General features: G+C 39.3%; 1 protein-coding gene across 2 annotated transcripts in view; it reads right to left on the bottom strand.

Annotated features, from left to right (window-relative positions):
• The window catches only part of map3k14a (mitogen-activated protein kinase kinase kinase 14a), a 32,739-nt gene extending 19,137 nt beyond the window's left edge, over positions 1–13,602 (bottom strand). Inside the window, exon 1 of one of the 2 annotated variants that reach the window (XM_041231599.1) lies at positions 3,977–4,077. The gene's annotated coding sequence lies outside the window, so the exon portion shown is untranslated. Of the gene's footprint in view, positions 1–3,976; positions 4,078–13,495 lie in introns of those variants that run through there. The other variant, XM_041231598.1, reaches the window with a different exon arrangement.
• Positions 13,603–19,831: the final 6,229 nt, after the last annotated feature.

The raw sequence follows: 19,831 nt of genomic DNA on the forward strand, positions 1-19,831 counted from the left end.
ATGCCTCGTCTTGTGATAAGATGGGATTTCATTCTTTCTCATTTCATGTAGAAATAAAAAACAGCAATTCATTTTGTTCAGGAATAAAGAAAAATACAACTGACTCGTATTTTAAATTCTGTATTTAACATTTAATCATAATGTGATGTCATTTAATTATTTTTCTTTTCATTTATAAACAAGAAAGTGTAACTGGCAGTCTCAACTGCCTCTCGTTTAATTGGGACAGTTGTTTATACAGGATATATTTACTTCTCCCGGGGCGTCACGATAAAGCGACGGCGACTGTACTACATACACTAAGGGCTTGAGTTTCAGAAGGGGCAGTTTAATAGAGAAAATAGAGGTCCCAATCTATTTTAATAGAGAAAATTTCACTGTGAGGTTTTTTTTGCCACCTAATTATACATCTTTATTTTCAACACAGGGAGGTTAATTTCTCCTACTCGCAAAGCCTTTTTTCGACTTTCTGCTTATGACTGATTCAATTAAAATGGCAATTGATTTTCCAGTTCCTTAACAAGCCAACTAGTTACTCTTCTATAGGCTGGACTTCCCTTTAACTGGAAAACAATGAGACAGCGCACATGTCATCGCAACAACGAGAAAAAAAGAAAAGGAAAAATACGCTGTTAGCACATAAAACTGTTCTTTTCAGTAAAATATCTGGAGCCACTGCTAAATTTAAAATACGGAAGGATATAACCAAATAAATAAATGCCACCTCTTCCATAAAAAGTCCAGAAAAAGATTCTAGTCCCTAGTCTCTGTTCCTTTGGATAAAAGCGTTTGCTCAAGCGTAGATAATACTGATAATAATGGTGTGCAATTTTTCCATCCAATGGATTTATTTTGCGTCTAGGACACAAAATTTGGCCAAAATGATAGTCATATGTTAATTATGTATTTAATAAAATTAACCAGCCTCCACTTTTAAGCCACTGTTCAAATTTTCTGAACAAGACACTGTTCTCCACGATAAATGAGTCATGGCTGTTTTTCACTTTGTCCTTTCTGAAAATCAGGCTGTAAATGTCTGGTATAACGTTTAAAACATTTTTAGGGTTAGTTGAAATCGGCTTATAATAGATTATTTAAAACCGGAAAAACAAAGATATATCGTCCAGAAACAAAGGCAACCTAACAAGGCCGTCGGTTATTATTCACTACAATGAACATCTTTCCTTTCGATCATTGGTGTAATTATTTACGTAAATTATTATTATTATTATTATTATTATTATTATTATTATTATTATTATTATTAATAATAATAATAATAATAATAATAATAATAATAATAATAATAATAAATAAATCAGTCATCATAATCTTTATGTTAGACAGTATCCCAGAGCTCTTTTACAATAACAACTATAAAGACCGTATAGACATCAACACAGATCACAGGAATAAGAAACAAGCAAACAAAATGTATAACATTTAAAAAAAAAAGAACAAAAACACATAATCAATCGGACAAAATAGTAGGTCACAAATTAAAAATAACACACCAAAATGTATGCACTAAAATGAAGAACGCAAGGCTTCACATTATAGCCTAGTAAAAACGAGTGTGCAGGGTCTTTATAAACACTGATATGATTTTAGATAACGTTTGTTTTGTATTATACGCTTTCACAATTATTTTGCCGCAAATCGAGAGATGCTGCTAGGAACGCAGAATCGACGAGGGAGGCAGTGTCTGTTCTGGAGCAAAAGCTGTTTTTCATTGTGTCTGTCAGATTTTTAGTTTGTCAGTTTTGCAAGAAAAAAACCAAAGTATGCTTTTTCACTTAGTTTACTTTAGAAATAGCTTAACTGAATCAACAGCGCTGTTACATTAACAGCGGCTGGTACTAGAGAGTGAAAAATACAGCACACCCCACTTAATACAACTCCCCTGTAAAACACCTAATATTCTGTATTATTGTAATGTATAGCATACCCTGATACTGATACGTTCCTCTGAAAATTATTTGTATAAGATGTGTTAACAGATGGAAATGGCATCACATTAAAGATAAGCTACAGTACACTCCTGAAATGTAATTGTTGGTTGGATTCTCAAAGCTACTCCCAACTGTTGTTGGCATTTTCTTTTGTCTGAATCTAGCCCTATATATCATAAAACTAAGATACAAGCTGGTTTTCAACCACTGGAGGGTCGAACCTCTGACCTCTGACCTCTGTGGGTCGGACATCAGCTTATTTCGTTCAGAACCCTATACCACATTCTACATGCGTTGCTCAGAAAAACAGCATTTGGTGAAGGAAAACGCTGACATACCCAAACACATCTACAATTCAAGCTCACAGTGGTTAGAAATTCTGGCTAACCAGTTCAAAATACCTTCAAGCAACAACACTGAAGGTGCAGGAAACAGAAGTTGAAGTTCAGCGGGGCCTGCTACTTTCCACCTTACAGGCTAATTTCATTCGAGAAAATAAATGTGGTTATGCTTTATTTTATTGGTCATTTTTCAACTACCATATTAACATGTTTACAAATGTCTGTTAATAGTTAAGTAATATATTTATATACTTGCTGAACTAAATATTCATTAACACATTTATTTTTAAATCAGTTTTTGACTGTTTTGAATAGAAAGGGACTTCTAAAACAAGGTGTTACTTTACATTTCTCTCTTCTCTAAATGTAAATAAACATATAGTACATCATGCCACAATGCCATCGTTCTCTGCTTTTCAAACCTGTAATTCTTAACGTAACAAAGCTAGGAAGAAACAGCTTGAGTAGGTAAGAATATGTTTGTATATGACCTTTGCTAGATACACATGGAGCTATTCATTTCTCAGCTCACACATTCTGGTCTAAATCTTATTCAAAGTGAAAATGAGTTAATCATGCCGGATAAAGGACAACATCTCAATTCAGCATTTGTTTAGTTATCCAACTGCATATATGTTTATTTCTGCGATATGTAAAGTACAGGTACATGTACACTTGCAAGCAGACATGCAGGAAGACAGATAGCTAACAGACAGAAAGGTGTGTTGAGTACTAACTGCAAGGCTGACCTGATGGACGGACAGACTGACAGAAAATAGTTTGATTGTTGGACAGACAGATTGACAACTAGGCTGTGCAAGCTGGGCAGGTAAACTAACCCAAGTATCTTCCTGAAGTAAACACAGTGGAAGGATAGACAGATTGACAACTAGGCTGTGCAAGCTGGGCAGGTAAACTAACCCAAGTATCTTCCTGAAGTAAACACAGTCCAAACTGCATCCTTTACAACTTTTCAACCCCGTTTTGGAAGGTTCTACAAAGACAACCATCAATGCAGCGACAGAAGCTCAGAATCGTATTTCTCTGACCACACCCCTGCACAGTGTACACCAGGGTCTGTGACTGACCTTCGTATTTCTCTGACCACACCCCCGCACAGTGTACACCAGGGTCTGTGACTGACCTTCGTATTTCTCTGACCACACCCCCGCACAGTGTACACCAGGGTCTGTGACTGACCTTCGTATTTCTCTGACCACACCCCCGCACAGTGTACACCAGGGTCTGTGACTGACCTTCGTATTTCTCTGACCACACCCCCGCACAGTGTACACCAGGGTCTGTGACTGACCTTCGTATTTCTCTGACCACACCCCCGCACAGTGTACACCAGGGTCTGTGACTGACCTTCGTATTTCTCTGACCACACCCCTGCACAGTGTACACCAGGGTCTGTGACTGACCTTCGTATTTCTCTGACCACACCCCCGCACAGTGTACACCAGGGTCTGTGACTGACCTTCGTATTTCTCTATTTATACCTGCTCCCCCAGCCAATACCTCACAAAAGGAGAATTTTGTTCAGCCTTCGCGATGGCGCACTATTATTTTTTCTTGCTTGTACTTCCTGCTGCACTGCTTGACAACAACAAAAAAACACCAACAGGAACAGAACCGAACACATTGTCGAGAACGAATTTGAATTAAACAAAACACACATACCAAGAAACACTTAAAAGAGATCCCCACGCTGGTTTTTAACAAGTTTTAAAAAACGAAAAACAAAAAAATCTTCGCTGCAGGATAATCCTCTCTTCCCTCTCTTCACTCTCTCTCTCTCTCTCTCTCTCTCTCTCTCTCTCTCTCTCTCTCTCTCTCTCTCTCTCACTCCCACGCAATGGGTTCTGGGCAATGAGCCAAAACCAACAAACACACTGAAAACGCAGCTCTCTGATTGGACAACGGTGTTTGTGATTTGCGGGAAAGCTTAATCGTTTCCCCGACTCTAGCAGGTCGCTGCAGGCTTTCTGACAAACTGCTCTGTCCACAAGCAATTACAGATGATCTGAGCAATGAAATATCAAATTAGGAACTCCTTTACTAAAAGGATTAGTTCCAAGACAGCCAATGAACAAACAGATTCCACTGACTGCTTACTTTATCTGGAAGAATACTTATTTTACGTAATATCGTCCCATCAAGTCACACCAGTTGCCCCCACTAAAGAGATCTAATTCAATAGAGTTTTTTTTTCACATAGCTGGTGTTTTAGATGCTACTCTGCTGGTATGCTATTCCATGCAGTTAAAATTCTTCCACTCAGCTTCTCAGCATGCCCTACTCTCTGTGCTAAGTTTGTAGTGCAGGTTATCTATATCATTTAGGATTCAATAAACTTCAATTAAAGAGATTTAGTTCTTGTCCCTCTGCATACCACAGGGACATGTAGCCCTGGACAGACTCCAAAGAGGAGCAACCAGGCTAATCCCAATGCTTAGAGCTACAATGAATGGCTGAATGAACTGAATCTATTTAGCCAGGAACAAAGAAGAATATGGGAGGACATGACTGAAGTTTTTAAAATCTAAAAAGGAGTTGGCATAGTTAACCCAAACCGATACTTCAAGCACAGTACAGAAACCAGACCACAGGGCAGTTACAAATGAAGTAGAGAGACAGCTTGGTGAGGGGATGGAATGGGTTACCTAGTCATGCTGTTGAAACAGAATGCTAAATTAAATAACTCCCTAACTAAAAATTTATTTGGTTATAAAATGAATGCTGAATAAGATGTCTGTGTTATAAAGTGCCAGCGCAGCTATTCTTCAGTTCAGATACTGTATCAAAAGGGACAGACAGAAATGGAAGTTACACTGAGAAGTTGTTTATAGTTTGAACAACACTGGAACTGTATTGTAGAAATAATACATGAATCAGTAGCATAGGGAGGTACACTACAGGCAGGTACTTGGGTGCAACACGCACTGCAGCACCGTTTTTATTAATAACCAAGTACAAATAAAATATTTAAACACAAAAACACTGCTCACAGAGCAAAAGAAAAGGTGTACACAAAAACAAATCTCGCACACCAAAAATAAAACAATACCTGTCAGGCTGGGCAATCGCTTTCACTGACCCTATAGTTTCAAACTCATTCTCTCTCGCTCTCTACTCCTAAAGACTACACCTTGAACACGGAAACATACAACTTTATATACTGGTGCATTTAACAAAATAATTACAAACACTTAAACAATAATTCAATAAACGGCACCAGCCACATGTTTAAATAACCAAAACCATACATTTGAAATCCTAACAATATATCCACCCGCGCTAAACAACCACAAAACATTTATTTACATGCAGGGCTTTGCCCTGCCCCCTCTCTTTAAGTGCTGGGCTTTTTGTCCACCCTGCCAGCTAGCCACTACAAAAATGTGTATGAACTCCACAAACAGCTACCTTTAACACAATATCAAAGTACAGCAGGGTTAGTGCTGCAACTTTCAAATAGTAAAATAATCAAATAATCTATCAATTAACACTTAGAGCATTCAATATACCTGCTACCATCAGCAATATGATTTTGTTTTTAAATGTATTTTCTGCTGGAATACAAACAATTTTTCTTTTAAAAATGAGCAACTTATACCATAGCTAAAGGCTCATGTCTTTGATCATCATGTTAAGTACTTTCGGTCAGAGCTTTTGCTACCTTCACTGTGCAAGGGGAAAAAATATTATAGGGGCACGTTAACACCCTATAGTTTGGGTTTGACCATGGATTCAATGTTAAACTCAAATTTTTTTTTTAGTAACTTCTGAGTCGTTTGTGGGATTATCCTGAGAAATGGTATGCACTGTCCTCTGGGGTGTGGAAAGTAGCGTTCCGGTCGCTTGTGTGGTTTTTTGAGATAAACATGGACGGTTTGCAATTTTGAACTGAATGTTTTTGTGGTAGAACAGCTAGGGTGAGTATACTTGTGTTTGTTTCATGGAAAAATATTAAATCACATTTTCATCCCCCATTGTTTTTTATAGGATTTCCACTTTTTTTGGACAGATGTCTGATGCAAAAATAGAATGTGGCCATCACAACCCTATTCTTTTGTCGTCAGAAAAATTCCTTTTTGGACACCTGATGGACGTGTGTTAGAAATGTAACAGGATTAATCAATGAAACTGTGTGTCTTGAGAAACAGGGCGAATTGCTCTGTCTTGAGAAGAGGGCATCTTTCTTGTAGACATACGGAATTATGTGACCTACTGAACGAGGTGACCAGGGCTAGGTGGTGCCTGGACTGAATTAGACTGAAAGGACATATGAATTATATACAGATAATTCACAAGAGCAACAACTATCGTTTTGACGCAAGGAAGACATAAACTCAGTTTATGTAGAAAAGAACATTGAAACATCAAAGGACTGGGAGTTTTAAAGAGGCAAGATACACAAATGATCTCAGGAAAGTGGCTATTTAGCAGAGTGAAAAGACTATAAATATCCAAGCAAAACTAAACATTTTTACTATAAATATCCAAGCAAAACTAAACGCTCCACATCAAATGGTGTTGTCACTCTGCTATGCGAAGCTGCATCTCCGGGACTCGACGGACCCAAGACGCCTAAAAACGGACCCAAGAAGAGTAAGCAAGCTGCAAGCGAGTCAACGACCACAAGCGACGAGACTGAGGCCCGTCTGGAGGCCTGCCATAAAACTTACAGCGACTGTTATTAGACAAACCAGTCTGGGTCTGCTGTACACCTAAAACCACAATATCCAAAAGAAACTGTGCCCTGCTACCGGCATAGATAAAAGATTCAGCAAAGAGGACAGAACGGACAGGTGCTGTTGTGGATCCTATACCGCGGACTGAAGACTTTGTTGCAGCTGTTTGTTGATTCTATCGAGAACTGAAAGCTTTGTTGCCGAGTTTGATCCAACGTGGGATTGAAGACTTTGTTGCTGAGAGGAGAGTTTTGTACTGGTTTCCAAACCAGCAGACCAAAAGCCTAAGCTTCCAGGAACCCTTGAGTATAACTCCAGTTGCAATTTCCTTCATGGAAGTAAATTAATTAACTGTAACACATTCACATAGAATTGAACTGTTCATTACTTAGCTTGCACACTTTGCATGTGAAATAACTTTTTGTGAAACTTGATGAAGTAACTATTAGTAATCTACCTCATATTGTTGTATGAAGAATTTCTTTAAAAGTAAACTTGCTATATCCTTAATCTATATACCACTAATAAGCTTAAAGTGATACATTCTAAGATTGTCCGCATCATTCAGTTTAGGCTGTGTGTGTGTGTGTGTGTGTGTGTGTGTGTGAGCAAGTTACTAGCTATGTCACAGCCTGCTTGGCTGTGAAGTTGCTCCTTGATGTGTGCGGAGATAGGTGGCTCATATTTCAATTTCCCTGCTAGCCGCCTGAGTGCAGGGAAATCTTTTGACTTGTTTTTTGTGCTTAGAGGCTAAGAGATTTACTTTCTGACTTTTCTGATTTCTGTTTATTATTTGTGTACTTAATAAAATACTACTATTGATTAACCATTACTTGTGTCTGCGTGTGAACGTGTGTTCATAGTAAATCCTTGATCTTTGTAACACGTCAATTAAATATTTTTAATAAGAGAACTAATGAACCCAGATAAACTCTAAATTATCGATTATTGAATAACCAAAACTATACATTTGAAATCCTAACAATACATCGACCCGTGCTAAACAACCACAACACATTTATTTACATAGTTAGGGGACAGTTCACAGAGAAATTGAAATTGGAACGGTAATAAGTATGCGAAACAGTAATATGCAGAAATGTTTCATGTATTTTTATGGAAATTAGAGGTCTAACCCATAATGAAGAAACCCAAAACGCAGGCAATTTCACCTGCGTCCTTTCAATTTTTGGAAAAGCAAGCCATTATAGAACTAGACCAGCACGGCTGAGCTGACTCGCTTAGTCCGATCTGAGGGTTAGTCAGGACCAAAACATCCAGTGTTAGACTGGGGGGTGCCAAAACAGGACAACTGCCTTTTTTATGGGGGGGGGGGTTATATATTTACATATTTTATACTGTATATTTAATAACAGTATTTCAAAATTAAATATCAACTTTGAATGCATCTAACAATGTTTTCACTCAGTGTCCAATAGGAGAAAGAAAGTCAGGTGAAAAATAGTTTCATTTGTAAATTATGTTGTTTCAGTGTAACTGATTCTGAGCCTGCGGAACAATGTTTTCTGACTGATTCCAGAGAATTAGACACAAATAACGTCAGTTTGTGAACGCTTGACCTAACTGAAAACAAACTGGATAAAACTGCAAACAAGCCAAAGGGAAGGGGAGTTAAACAAAAACATTACATTTATTTTTGTACCTATATTTCCTTTAATTAAAAGAGACTACACATAGCTGAAAAACTGTTTTTATATTACAAACCACAGACTGTACTCAAAATCCACTTGTTTTCAAAACCTGTTCTTACTGCAGCTAAACCTTATCTTATCTGATGGCGACGCAGACGTTTGTATGCAAAGACAGACAGTTGTCACACTATACCCCGATCAGCTACTTGCGATAAAGAATGCCTGAGCTGTTTCTTTAGATACAGCGGTTCTTCAAATATATCATAGGTATGTGCAGGAATATGGACATTATACCAATTTAGAATATTCTGTGACGCCAGTTCTTAACTGGTTAATAACATTTCAATTGTCTTGTTAAACGCCACTTCATCCTCCACCCCTCTCGAAACTACATAGATCCTCTTTTCAAAACAGTTCCACTTCCTCTTTGTACTTCTTCTATTTAGGCCGCTCCCCTGTCCTCAGGAAACCTTACTCTCGGTGTGGGGGTGGAGGTTGTATGTGCGTCAGCTTAGTCTACACCCATCAGCTACAGACCTAGCTAAATGCCATCTGGAAGGACCAGCACATACAGTGATGCTCAAAATACTGTACAGAAATGCATTAACACTCAGGGTTGAGAAACTGGCAGGCAGTGTGGTCTGAACTCAAAAAGTGGGAGGCTGTGTGTTTTCCAGATAAGAAACAAAGGCTGGGAGGCACCGTATTAAAGAAAGCTACAATAGCACAGAACTAATACTGCTGTATTTTGAAATGTGCACACAGTTACCTGGCTTTGTGGTTAGAGCCGAGTGGAATGGAGGCGGTGTGTCAGGGTGGTAAAGTCTCAAGAATGGGTGATAAGCAGCGTGGAATAGGTGATACGCAGCGTGGAATAGGAGATAAGCAGTGTGGAATAGGTGATACGCAGTGTGGAATAGGAGATAAGCAGTGTGGAATAGGTGATAAGCAGTGTGGAATAGGAGATAAGCAGTGTGGAATAGGAGATAAGCAGTGTGGAATAGGTGATAAGCAGTGTGGAATAGGTGATACGCAGTGTGGAATAGGAGATAAGCAGTGTGGAATAGGTGATAAGCAGTGTGGAATAGGAGATAAGCAGTGTGGAATAGGTGATAAGCAGTGTGGAATAGGTGATAAGCAGTGTGGAACAGGTGATAAGCAGTGTGGAATAGGTGATAAGCAGTGTGGAATAGGAGATAAGCAGTGTGGAATAGGTGATAAGCAGTGTGGAATAAGCAGGTGATAAGCAGTGTGGAACAGGTGATACGCAGGAGATAAGCAGTGTGGAATAGGAGGTGATAAGCAGTGTGGAATAGGAGATAAGCAGTGTGGAATAGGAGATAAGCAGTGTGGAATAGGTGAAGCAGTGTGGAATAGGTGATAAACAGTGTGGAATAGGTGATACGCAGTGTGGAATAGGAGATAAGCAGTGTGGAATAGGTGATACGCAGTGTGGAATAGGTGATAAGCAGTGTGGAATAGGTGATAAACAGTGTGGAATAGGAGATAAGCAGTGTGGAATAGGAGATAAGCAGTGTGGAATAGGTGATAAACAGTGTGGAATAGGTGATACGCAGTGTGGAACAGGAGATAAGCAGTGTGGAATAGGTGATAAGCAGTGTGGAATAGGAGATAAGCAGTGTGGAATAGGTGATAAACAGTGTGGAATAGGTGATACGCAGTGTGGAACAGGAGATAAGCAGTGTGGAATAGGTGATAAGCAGTGTGGAATAGGTGATAAGCAGTGTGGAACAGGTGATAAGCAGTGTGGAACAGGAGATAAGCAGTGTGGAACAGGAGATAAGCAGTGTGGAATAGGTGATAAACAGTGTGGAATAGGTGATACGCAGTGTGGAACAGGTGATAAGCAGTGTGGAATAGGTGATAAGCAGTGTGGAATAGGTGATAAGCAGTGTGGAATAGGTGATAAGCAGTGTGGAACAGGTGATAAGCAGTGTGGAACAGGAGATAAGCAGTGTGGAATAGGTGATACGCAGTGTGGAATAGGTGATACGCAGTGTGGAATAGGTGATACGCAGTGTGGATAAGCAGTGTGGAGATAAGCAGTGTGGAATAGGTGATACCCAGTGTGGCCCAGTGGTTAGAGTTCTGGGACTGGGAGGTAAGCAGTATAACCTAGTGGTTAAAGACAACAACTAGGAGGTCACTTCAGGAAGACACTGGATTCATGTCTAATACATTTTCTTTATCTGAAATTAATGTGCTGATATTATTCTCAAAATCACTTTGACATCATCGATAAAAATGCTATTTGTTCAAACCTGGGGTGCAATAAGAGTCTTAACAGTCTTCAATCTTGAAGTACTTAAAAAAATGATGGTGAGTAAGTAGATTCAAGAAAATGCACAGAGTTCTTTTCTTCAATCAGTTGCCAGGTTTATTGAAATATGCAGGGAGTCTGGTCCCAGGTACAGGACAAACAACAACCTCCCCTTTCTCTGACATTAACCAATGGTCAAGGTAATTTAATTTATTGTGTGAGTGTTACTGTGTGTGTGTCTGTGTGTGTAGTCTAGTGTGACAACCTCTGTCTGCTATCTGCAATATTAGTCTCTTTTCAGAAAAGAACACCAGTATAGCTCTGCTAGTCCACATGCGTAGCAAACCCCTAATCAATTCTCAATCCATGTTTTCCAACAAATCTTAATACAAAAATGCTTTTTTTTTTAAATACTTACTTACCAGTACTTCACTTGCACAACAGAAACTGACATCTCTATGAAAAATGGGTGTTTATCAAAAACAAAGCAATCAGCAGATGAGTCAGAGATGCACCAGGAAAGCTGCTTTAAAATGTCACAGAGTTCCCTCTTGAAGACAGCTGCCTTTTCAAGCAAACTTCTAAAGAAAGCAGAACTGCTGTGACTAAGAACTGCTTTTGTGCTATTTTGTGTTTTTCTGTTCATTTCTGCAGAAGAGGTGGAAAGTTTAGAACTGAATTTCTGTCTCTACATGGTGCTGGCGTTCACTTGCATAACCTTTTCTGACCTAACCTACCTTACATGTTCAACATGCAACTAGAACTGAAGAGCAGCTTCTGAACGCATGTATCAGCCCCTAACATAGACTATATATATATAAAACAAAAACACAAACACAGTATTTCAGTAATACAAACATAAAACAATGAAAGGGAACAGTATGGAACATGAAGAGATTTTATTTGAAGCTACTTACTTACTTTGAGTGGCTAAACATATGTGTTTAACCCTTTCAGTCCTGAATGAATTGTCGAGCTGAAGAATAAAGTCCTTTATTGAGTATAAATGAGATTTTATACATATAGATTTTTAACAGGTATTGGGTAAGATATCATTAAGCCTTGGTTTATCCAGTTATGCGATGCTGGGATTGGATTCTCAAGCTGCCTGAGCACACACTCCAACACTGCTATATTTTTAGAAAGCTGTGTGTTGCTCTGCTATCTCTGTAGCCTTGGTGAGATTAGAGAGCTGCTCCACACCTCACATGTCTGGAATATTGTGACAGCAATAGAATTACACTGGGCAGCTGCCAACCCCCTCGAATACCTCTCTTAAAAGATGCAAAACCTCCATGCGAATTGCTACTGTACAATAATGACCTGTCGTGTTAAAATCCTTGCCCTGAAATCAAACATAAAAAATGGCTAAAATTAAAAGGTCCCCTCTAGTGTATACATTTCCCAGTCCCTGCAGACTGCAGTGCGGCTGCTTCACAAACGAGTGGTGTAGCTGCTAAAAGCACAAATGCTTAAGTCAAGTCATTTACGCGAATGACTTCGCTGTGCAAAGATTCAAAGTTCATTGAGACATATTGTGGACAGAATTCAGTGTTCTTGATGTCATCCAATTTGTAAAAACTTCAGGAAATGAACACTTGCAGAACATAACCCGAGTACTGCAAATATGAAGCTGGCATCTGAAATAACTTATGAGGCACAGCTATGGAAAAAACCAAGGTGTCAAGCGATTTATAATAATAATAATAATAATAATAATAATAATAATAATAATAATAACAATACTATATAATAAATATTATATAATTAATATTAGGTGACCAGTAGTTTTAACAAAGAGAAAGTTACAAGTAATTTCTATTAACCGATACTATTTTATACTATGTGTCCAATTGCTGTCCATCACTTTCCTGTTTAGAATGTATTATTAAGAAGGTTTAGGATGATTGTGTTTGTTTATAATGTATTGTCAATCATCCAATTTGACCTCAATGAATACCCCAAAGACCCAAGACAGAGGACAGAACATTAAAGTCTTTTCGGAAACACGTGCATATCACGATGAGAACAAAAAAGTTTCTAAATGCACTTCCTAAAAAATAAATAAATAAAAAAAGATATAAACAACAATACAGACTTGGTTTTCAGTGTTATTTTTGAATGCACACTAGTATTTATGTGTGTATGTATGTATTTATTTATTTATGCATTGATATAGCGTTTTTTATACAAAAGTATCCCAAAGCTCTGTACAGTACATACCAAAAAAAAAGAACAAACCACAATACACTTGTACAGCACGCCATACACACAAATGCCACAATCGGACCGTTTAAATATGAGTATACGCATAGGCAGCAATTCTAAAGTTACATTAAAAACCCATTAAAGTTACATTAAAATCCATTATAAACTGCACGTTGTTACCGCTGCTGTTACTTCAGAACTTTTCAAAAACGGAAGCAGCACACCACGGCCCACTTCAACACTACACTCCGCCATTTCAACAATACAGCTACCGTCTTCCAGAACAAATATTTACTTTCCCGCAACCAAAGCCTAACTTTAGTACACTACCCTTTTAAAAATGTGAATGAGATATTTGACTCACCACAATTTATTTTGGATTCGCTGGTAATATCAAGCTGGTTCGAAGGGGAATTCTCCCGTTTCGCGGACCAAACACACAAACTGCACACAAAATGTCTGTGCATTCGAATCGAATTACCTCATTTTCCTTCATTTAAACCATGTGATAGATAAGAAACCGAAACTAAACCGGACTTCATTTTGTAAACGGTGTTGACAGACTCCGGCTTACTGTAGCCGCACGGTTTACTTAGTGCAAACAGCGTTTAATGTAAACAAGGAGGCGAAATTCTCACAGCACCATGTCTTACAGACAATACTTCATTTAAAACCAGTTTTACTATTGGTATGTTTTTACTTAGCAGACACATTTATCCAAGGCGACTTGCAGAGACGAGGGAAGCATGGCCGCCTATTTAGGAGAACCCATTTACAATGATGTGCTTAAAGATATATTTGCAGTTTTGCATTTATTATTTGTGTGTGCAGTAGTGTTAAGGAACTGTCCATACACAGACGTGTTATATTCTATAAAACTAAAGGGGTCCTTTGGCTAACCCCCCAACCCTGGAAACTGTAGCGCTGTGCTTTTAGTTGCCACAATGAAGAGAAAATATGATAGAAATATCTAAATTCCATTTCTACTGTATAAACATGAACATGAACAGTAGAGCAAACACACTTGCTGTGATATTCAAAATCTTACAGTGCTTAAATGCAATGTTTAGTTTCTATCAAATAACTGTTGCATTGCTGTGTTGTCTTTATGGATAATATGTCTGCTTGTGGCCCCTGAATTCTTTTTATGACCTCCAGTTTGAGAATCACTGATTCGTAAAATGTAGTGCAGCGATAGATGGCTTTTTAGATTTCAATGTCTCCCATTGAAGGCTCTTGATGGGTTATAGGCAAGCGCAGTTTAAATGCAAAGAAACTGATGTTAAACATGACACATGTAATTATCACAAACATGCTGAAGCTGTCTTGTCTCAGTCTGATTATTATTATTTTAAATTATAGCTAGGAATTCTCTGGCCATCAGCTCTTGTTGCCAAAAAGTTTGGAAACATTTCTTATTCTAAGCTATACGCTGTACACACTGCAGATATCTGTCATGAATGCATCATGATGGGGATAGCTATTTTGAATGAACATCCGTAGGGGGTGTATGTTACTGACATGCTTGTTTTGGCAGAATGGATAAAGTGGAAATGAACGTGGTGACAATAGGAAGGCTTCATCTCAATCAGCTCTTTCAACACTACTGTTTTATCAACCTGTACCCCACTAGGATAAGCCACAGCTGGATTGCATCAACTACCTGCTACTTGAGTGGTTATCCTGGGATTACCTGTAAAATATATGGATGATGCAATCCAAGAGGATTCTGCAATGTTATGAAATCCAGGTGTGCCTTGGCGAGATGACTTTACAACAGGACTGATAACAAATGAAATAGTTTCAATGTCTGAAACCGAAATACAAATTGGAATTGTATACAGAGGGATTTGCTTATTGCCGCACTGTTGGGGGGGGGAGGGGTTTGGGCAGGTCTGCAGTGTTTAAAAGGTTAGTGAAAATATAGTGTGACCACCCCAGCCCTCTCAATGACCCTAATTGAAGTATAAATGCTTAATTAGACCCTTTGAATTGTTCTCAGCTCTTAAACAGTCCAAGATTTCAAGTTAGCTATAACATTTCACTTTAACTCTGAATATACCAAGTTGCCAGCATTGCTGACCATTATTCACAATCCTGTAGTTTTTATATTTATTGCTTACCGTAGTTACTAAATAACAGGAAGAAAAGGTCATTGTGACAGATTAAACTTGATTATGAATGCACTGCAGCTCATAGAAATTACTACAAATCGCTTTCTCATTTTATAATTTATGTTCCAATGAACTGATTAAATTGGCACAGTCTAGGGTTGCTACACATTTCGGTTCGCTGCAGCCAGAGACTGGAAGGCATTGCAACTTAGGTTAAAGTTGCATAGTTTTCTTTCCGTGGAAGCCTATAGCCGTAGGTTCAAATCTTTGCGAACCTCTTGGACTGGTCGTTATTGTAAATGAGAATTTGTTCTAAACGGACTCATCTGGCTAAATAAAGGTTAACTAAATAAAAACAATAAAATATATTATGTGAAAGAAACAACCTGAACGTTAACCCGCTGGATTTTTTTATTTTTTATTTAATATTTTTATAATTCAGCTTTCTTTTTATCTTTCGCGCGCGTGGGAGTATGGGAGTGGCGACTGAACTACGTAACCAAATTGGTCATGTGCTATGACAAGGCGGCCCTAAGTCTGCTTTGCATTCATATATATGTAAAGGCCAGCCCTGGTCCTCCAATTGCAGGCCCAGGGCCAAATCAAAATGGTGGCCTAAATCTAAGCCGGCCCTGGGCTGCCTTTTCTTTCTTGGAGAGTTCACATATGACAAAAGGCGACCCTAAATCACAAGTGTGAATGGGGTCTATGTCACTCATATGTTTGGGTCAGCACGTGCCATTTGGGGAAACCAGGAACTGCTGCTGTTTGCAATGTTTTACACATATTGATTACGAATAGTTGGTGCAGTACATTCGGAACAGTGCCGCTGTGGTGTTTTGAACCCCTCTAGTGGAGTAATCATAGTATTGCGTTTTATTGCAATGCATATTAATAAAAAAGACCAACTGTGAAAAGTATTGGTAATGCTTTATATTGCGTGGCATAAATAAGTAATGAATTAATAACTGCCAGTACTACCTTGTGATTTCCACTACATGAAAGTAGATGTTAAAACTTCATATGGATTTGAACTCGGCTCTCGCCAAGATAAGCACCAACTAAGACGTAGCTTTACAGTAAGCTATTGTGATCCATCCATCCATTTGTGTTTCCTTCCATCTGATGATGTAAATATCCTTCTGGCTGGTGTTGATGGCTGAAGTGTAGTGCTGGCTCCAGGGATCAGCTTATTTTGCCTCCCCAGCGCATCAGCACACACAACGGCTGTGATGCTGGCTCCGGGGATCAACCACAGTGTGGTCGCCCAAGCGCATCAGCATGACAACCATCTGGATTGAGCTAAGTAGGGTACATCTCTGGAGTCTTCAAGTGGGCACCTTCCATCCTCTGTGTTTCGTCGACTAGCCCATCACACCTCAAAAGGGCTCGACGGCCATTCTGGCGTTCCAGCATCATCAGCCTCATCCACAGCATCCTCCCATGGCACTGTTAACTCTACCAGGTGAACAAGGCATGCTGATCCAGAGCACAAGACAATATCTGGTCAAAGGTTAGTGGTGGCAATCTCAGGTGGAAAAATAAGTCATTGACCAACATCTGCCAGCATTTTGCAGCCTCTAGCAGCTTCCAGTAGTCCTGGGCAAGGTTTGGTTTTAACATCTTTTCTTGATGGTTGCTCTCCTGGATGGAGTAATATTGTCTTTTGTGTGTAATGCTTTGATGGAACTGGTGTCAACTTATTGGTCATGTTATGCTTGTCTTCCAATGTTAAGGCCAAACATCACAGCACCTGGTCATGGCGCCAAGTAAACCGTCCTTGGCTAAGACCCACCTTACGTCCTGTCAAAATGTGCCTTAATGTTGCAGTTGATGAACATAAAGAACACGAAGGATCCTTTTCTACATAGAGGTTTAGGTTCTGTACTGATAAGAGAACATCATATGTTGACCTGATGAGGAAACTGATCCTGCTCTGTTCCACTGTCCATAGGTCTTGCCAGCCAATCTTACATTGTTCCACACTTTCCCATCTCATCCATTCTCCCTGCTTGGTCTGGAAAACGGCCTTTACGCACCTCATCCTCTCCTGCTTTTGTACTTCGTTTACTACCAGCTTCCTCCGTTGAGCTGGGGTTGCCTTGTGCCGTGTACCCCCTCTTCCATGCTGAACTTGCCCCATAATATCTCCGATTCAAAGGGCAGCCTTAGCATCTTCCACAGCTTTCTTTGCCGTCCATTTTCTTCCAGTTTTCAACACAGGTGCTGCAACCTTTATGCATTTGTCACGTGAATCTGCTAATGTCATTTCCAGTCAGACTTTGGCGCACTTAAACTCCTCGGTTAGAGCAGAGATTGGTAGCTGCAGTATTCCTTTACCATAAAGTCCCATTCTGCTGAGGCAGCGTGGAACTCCCAACCATTTCCTGACATATGAACTGATTAAAGCTTTCAGCTTCTCTACTGTTGCGAAAGAAACCTCGTACACAGTCAGTGGCCACAGAAGCCTCGGCAGTAGACCAGATTGAAAGCACCAGAGTTTCAGTTTGCCTGGTAAAGCGCTGCTGTCTATGCTCTTCAACCCTTCCACTGCTTGTTGTATAACTTCTCCCACATGAACTGTGTCCTTTAGATCCCCGTCATACCATCACCCAAGATTTTTCACTGACTTCTCAGACACTGTTGGTATTGCCTCACCATTAATGTAGAACCTTTTATCTACTACTTTACCTTTAATTATAGAGATGCTCCTTAATTTAGTGGGCTTGAATTACATTTATGTCCATTCAATGTTATTGGTTAATTTGCCCAATAGCAGATTAGTGCAGGCTACGGTTGTAGTCACTACCAATTTGGATGCCTTAATAATTACTTCCATTGCCATGGTAAAAGCCAGTGGAGAATGATGCATCCTGGTGCATACTGGTGCATACTGAACTATATTGCTGACAATTTTGCTAGCAATGATGTAATTATCATGCTCATTCCAAGATGGACACCCCCCACCCCCCCTGCCCCCGCTCTCAATATTAAAGGAGACCAAATGCTCCAGAACTTGTCAGGTTTTTAAATTCATAAATAATAATATTTTTCTGGTCTCTGTGAAAGGGTGTGGGTGATTCACAGAACAAGCAGGAAACAATAAGTTTCTCTGAGATGCCATTTTGGCGCAATGATTTATTAAATACACAAGGGGGTGCTTCTATGCCATGGCTTGAATGACAACAATGGTAACTTTGATGCAGTCCCAGTGTTTACCAGCAATGGTACAGTTCTTTCAGCATGCACAGGGGCTGGAAAATAAGTACAAAACAAAAAGCAAAAGTAAAAGAGAAAATAAACATTATTAATAAAACTACAAAATAAATGTGGAGAAATAAACCGAGTCTTGGTAATTTCTTCTATAACCATATTCCCACTCTCGGGGAAGACGTTTGTTAGATTATATTGGATATGTGTTGATGCCAAATTAGTTTTATTAAGCCATTGTTGCATTATCATAGTACAAAGGATTTGTATAATAGAAAATATGACATGTTATTGTTACAGCTTTCTACCTGTACTTGTTTACCCAGCTCATTTCGAGGGACCCGCCAGACAGTGGGTTCCCGTGATCCTGGTTCTTTGTTGCTGCTGTGTTGCCATGTCTTGAGTCTGTTGTGGATTTTGGGTGTTATTTCTAGCTTCACATATTGTCCTTTCCTGCTTTTTCCAATGCATGATCCCATTACTTCAATCACTGTATATGGGCCCATCCATCGTGGTCCAAAAGTTGAGCTTTTTGTGACGTTTTTAATCATAACTTCATCATCTATTTCAAACTTAGCTTCAGTGTTATGCTTTTCCCATTGTTTATCATTATTTAAGTCTGACTGTCACTGTTGCAGTATTGCATCTTGTTTTAAAACCTGTAACTGCTCACTCATGGCCTTCATGAACGGTTGTTGTGACTCCCTGCTGGGTCCTTCTACAAACTACATAACTTTTCAGTCGCAATGTATTCTCTGAGTTATGTCTGGCCAACGCTACTGTTTTCAGTCGGAAACCTTCTGACAAGTTGAAGATAATGTTGCAAGACTATTGGAAATCAACAAGCTGATCTCCATTTGAAAAGAATTATTTGTTTATTGCAAGTCAACACAATACAATGCGTACTTCAAGCAAAGTACCATCTTCTTTCATTGGAACTTCAGATCCAGAGAGAGAAGCTGCAGTGTTCATTGCCAAAGAAGATTGACTTCTTTGTTGAAAACTGATAGGTATTCAACATATCAAAAATTAAACATTTTATGACTCGAGAAATTAACTGTAGCTAATACTATCAAGTAAGTGGATAAATTGTTCAGCAGCGGAGGTCTGGAGATAAAGGGAGCAGAAAGGTCAAGACAGCGATAGGCAAGTATAAGAGTTTTGAATTGGATATGAGTGGACCCAGTGGAGGGAGCATGGAAAAAACGAGGAAGAGAAAAGACGAGGCTGGCAGCAGAGATTTGGAGGAGCTGGAGCGGACGGATAGCAGAGACAGGGAGGCCGGCCAGGAAGGAGTTGCAGTAGTCAAGGTGAGACAGTACCATGGCCTGAACTAGGAGCTGCATGGAATAGTTAGTGAGAAAGGGGTGAATTCT

The sequence above is a fragment of the Polyodon spathula genome, chromosome 28 (genome assembly GCF_017654505.1).
Source record: "Polyodon spathula isolate WHYD16114869_AA chromosome 28, ASM1765450v1, whole genome shotgun sequence".
Lineage (NCBI taxonomy): Eukaryota > Metazoa > Chordata > Actinopteri > Acipenseriformes > Polyodontidae > Polyodon > Polyodon spathula.